Consider the following 4,155-nt stretch of genomic DNA (forward strand, 5'->3'; position numbering starts at 1 on the left):
GGCGCAGCGACTGGCGTCTCCCGGCTGGACGGAGCAGCTGGGAAAGGCTCTGGAAGTGAAGCCAAGCAGCTTATGTTTGACGTGCGAGGGAGGAGGAGCGGGCAAGGGGGTGCGCGGGGGGCTGAGGCGAGGAGCGAGCGGGAAGCGAGCAACGTCTCGCCAGCCCACACAAAGGATGCTGCAGTGATGGAGGAAGGAGACAAAGCCGGGCCGGTGGGCACGGTCCTGAGGCTGTAGCTCAGCACCGGGCTGCATGCAGGCGTGGCGGCTCTGTTCCCTGGACACCCCCTGCCGTCCCCCACCTGCAGCTGCCCGGACCCCAGAGGGATGGAGGAGAGATGGCTGAGCCCTGACGCAGGTGTTACACCCTAGCAAAGCATACTGCTGCCTGCAGCGGGGGTTAAACCCTTAATCCCTTCATTTGGGGCTTGTTGTGGGAGCTCAGGGGCCGCTCTGGGGTTGGGGTGATGACACCCGGCCCCCAAAAGCATGTGTCCAGCCACAGTGGAGTGGGAGGGAGTTGCAGAGGGAATCTCCCCAAACCAGCTATACTGTTCTGCTGGCATTAGGCACTTCTCTCCCAGCAGCTTCAGCCTCTCTCTGATGTCCGAGAGTCTGTAGGAAAGGGGCACGGGCATAACTAGGTACAACAATGGTGTTTTTATCAAAATCTGAGGATTTAGAAGGCAGGTGGTTTAGCTAGCCTGTGGCAATGGAGCTCGAGTGTACCAGCAACAAGAGCAAAATCATCAAAAGCCACTGCTGTCAGGGAAGATGGGAAAGAAAATTCCATTATTCCCATGAAATGGGATTTTCCAGTGGGGAGAAAAAAAAAAGAAAAAAAGGCATTCTCCCAGGAAATCGCCGACCAGCCCCTCTGTAAAGCTCCTGTTGCAGTCAGGAATGGTGAAGAGCCAGGCTCCCTCAGAGCTCTGGAGGCAGTCGGGATGTCAGGTCGAGATATCTATGCCAGAGCCAGCTTTAAAATGGGAAGGGGGGGGAAAGCCGGCAGGGCGATGGGTCCCACTCAGAAAGTTCTTCCTACATTTCAGGGCTTTTTGGGGTTTTTTCCTGTATCTGGGAAGGGAGCCAAGAGTCAGCTGCTCCAAAGGTCTCCCACAGTCCTCACTCCCTCCAAAAGGCTGCCCCAAGCCCTGCACACTGCTAGTGGGGTGCAGCCCCCCACCGAGGAGTTGTCTCAGTGCCTGGTGACCCCCAATGAGCCCCAGAGGGGGACTGAGGACTGGGATGTTTAGGTTTGCTGTCACCCATTCCACAAAGCCAGGGCCAAAGGGAGGTGCAGGGATGGAGCTCGCCTGCTCTCACAGCAGAGCTGGTCCCCAGGGTCCCCTTGTGGGATGTCAGCATCAGCAGGATATGTCCCCTGTCACTTCCATCCCTGTCCCCACACCACGGGCCTCCGTGCTCCAGGGCTGGCTGTGACGGCTCTCTCTGGATCGCTCCCAAAGGACATATTCCCCCCTTCCTTCCTCCCCAGCTCACTGTGTGCAGAGGCAAGCAGCCATCTGGGCCGGGGCAGGTGGCAATGCCACTATGGTGTCACCATCTGTCACAGCCCTCCTCCTGCCCCACTTGTTTATCAACAGAGCAGGGACCCTGGGGTGAGACCAGGTCCTCACTGACCCTCTTCTGTATGGGCTGTCCCCATCAGTCACCCCATCACCCCCATCTCAGCTGCCCCTCTGGTGGCAATGGGCCTGTCCCCACTCTATCCGTACGGGAAGCCCTTACCCTCTCAACACCAGTGGGAAGGGAAGGACCTCAATTCTCTGGCTTTGGGGGATGACGCAGAGGGAAATGTCTCAGAGAAGGCATGGAAACCACCGGGACAAGGAGGGGGTTGCAGCAGTTTGGGGGCTGTAGTAGGGCTGGTCATGGGGAACCCACTCCCTCTGGCCCCTCTGGACATTTCTGTTCCCATCCTGCACTAGCCATGCCTGCTAAAAAAGATAGCAGCAGAAATTAGTGTTGGCACATTTGATAGGTTTCAGAGTTAACGTGCCGGAGGGAAAAACTGTCCCACTCTGTTCCAGGGTTGGGATATCTCTCCCCTCAGCCCAGCGCCCCATGGGACACAATGCCCAGTGCATGACCCCAATCCCATTACAGGCAGTGGGGAGGGACAGGTAGCATTTCACCCCTTCCAACCCTGTGGCTCCTTGTTTGCTGGGGGGTGGTGTGCTCCTTTGAGTGCCCCAGCCATGCTGCGGAGCCACAGCGGCTGGCCGAGAGCAGCATTGGGCAGCCAGGATTGCTTTCTTTCCCTCTCCATTTAGCCATCAGGCCACCCCTTGCCTCTGGTATGCTGGTATTGCTCATTGGGGTGTTCACTCTGAAACCTAATGAGGGTGTACACCCCTCTGCCACTGATCCTCACCGCAGAGAATGAGCATGAGAAGGGTGAATGGGGAGATGGCATGTACGCACAGAGCCCACAGCCGTCCCTGAGCCCTTCCCAGCAGTGATGTGTGTTTTAGGGGTGCAGCCCACTGCCCCAGCAGCCTGCCCTGCTGGGGCTCAGTGCCTTTGCCAAGGAGGCAGAGCATCTTCCCAGTGTGGCTCCTGCAAACCTGTGGTGTGACAGCTTGGGGAGGTATTGTGGGTGTCCTCTCCCATGGGATCCAGCCCACGGACCCTCTGAGCTGGGAGCTTGGCCCTGCTGGCCGGATCACTGCCCCTCTGCGAGCATCTCTCTCTCCCATCCGCCCTCCCACCCAGGCTATAAATTCCATGCTCGTCTCCATCCCGAAGCGATAACAGCAATTAATACCCGCTCCCTCCCTGCCCCCCTGCCTGGCCTCTCCCAGCTGATGCCTCATTAAACTCGCCAGCAAAGCCTGACTCAGAGCAAGGCATAAACACCATGTGGGGGGCAGAGATGCTCCGAGGTGAGGGAGGGTTCATCACCCAGGACCGGGCCAAAAGAACCCGGTTTCTTTGGGTTTGGGGTATTTTCCCCCCGGTTACCAAGCCCCAGGGCTGGTTGCTCAGTCTCGGTGCTGCCAAGTCTAGTGCCAAGAGGGCAGACTGGAGCTGGAGGCTGCGGGAGAGCCCAGCTCTGCTGGGGTGTGATTTATGGGCCGGCTTAAATATTTATCAGGCGGCTCTCAGGCTGAAGTGACTGCGGCGTGGGATTTATAGCGGGCACAGCCACCTTGGATAAATCACAGGAGGAGGGTTAATTGAAGGAGCAAGAGTGGAGCGTGCTGCGGTGGGGAGGGGGTCTGCTTGCGGAGAAGGGCAGAAAGTCTGCACTGGTGCTGCAAGTGGTGCTGGGCGCTGGGTGCTGAGTACTCCTGCATGGCATGGTGCACTATGTATGGCACTGCACATGATGCTGAGCACTGGTGCATAGTGCTGGGCACTGGTGCACAGCGCTAGGTGCTGGTGCATGGTACCAGTGCACAGTACTGGGCGCTGGTGCATGGCACTGGGCACTGGTGCATGGTGCTGGTGCACGGTGCACAGTGCTGGTGCACAGTGCTGGGTGGTTGCTGGTGCACGGCACTTGGAACTGGTGCATGGTGCAGGTGCACGGTGCTGGCCACTTGTACATGGCACTAGGCACTGGTGCATGATGCTGGTGCACGGTGCTGGATGCCATTGCACACGCATCCACACCTTGCCCTTACCCAAACAAAGCCGGGCACCAGGAGGAAGGAGCCACATCCTGCTTTTCACACTGGATACCCTGGGTGAAGGTAGCCGGAACGTCTGGACTGGTGTCAGCCACCCCTCTGCCAGCCTCCTGCCCTGCCCTGCCCTGCGGGGGCCTGAGCCAAAAAATGGGTGTAAATAACCCATTTTCTGTAAAGGAGGAGCAGCACATGGCATCCACCTGCTCACAGGGATGCCTGAGCTGCAGGTCTGTGCTGTCCCATGGGGTGCCCCCCCAAAAAAACCCAACAGGACCAGCCTCCCAGATAGGGGTGTCCACTACATCCAGCCATGCCCATCGCCAGGGTATCGCACCTTGCCTGCCAGCGCTGGCCTGCCAGCGCAGAGGTTACCCGCGTCCTGCTGCAGGGCCCCTAAGGGCAGTGCGGAGGGCCCCTAAGGGCAGTGCGGGGACCCCCATTTTGCAGGAGGAGGGAGAGATGGAGCGTGGAGGGAGAGGGGGCCGGGAAGGGGCCT

Source organism: Nestor notabilis, unplaced genomic scaffold (assembly GCF_000696875.1).
Source record: "Nestor notabilis isolate BGI_N333 unplaced genomic scaffold, ASM69687v1 scaffold12058, whole genome shotgun sequence".
In the NCBI taxonomy this organism is placed as follows: domain Eukaryota; kingdom Metazoa; phylum Chordata; class Aves; order Psittaciformes; family Psittacidae; genus Nestor; species Nestor notabilis.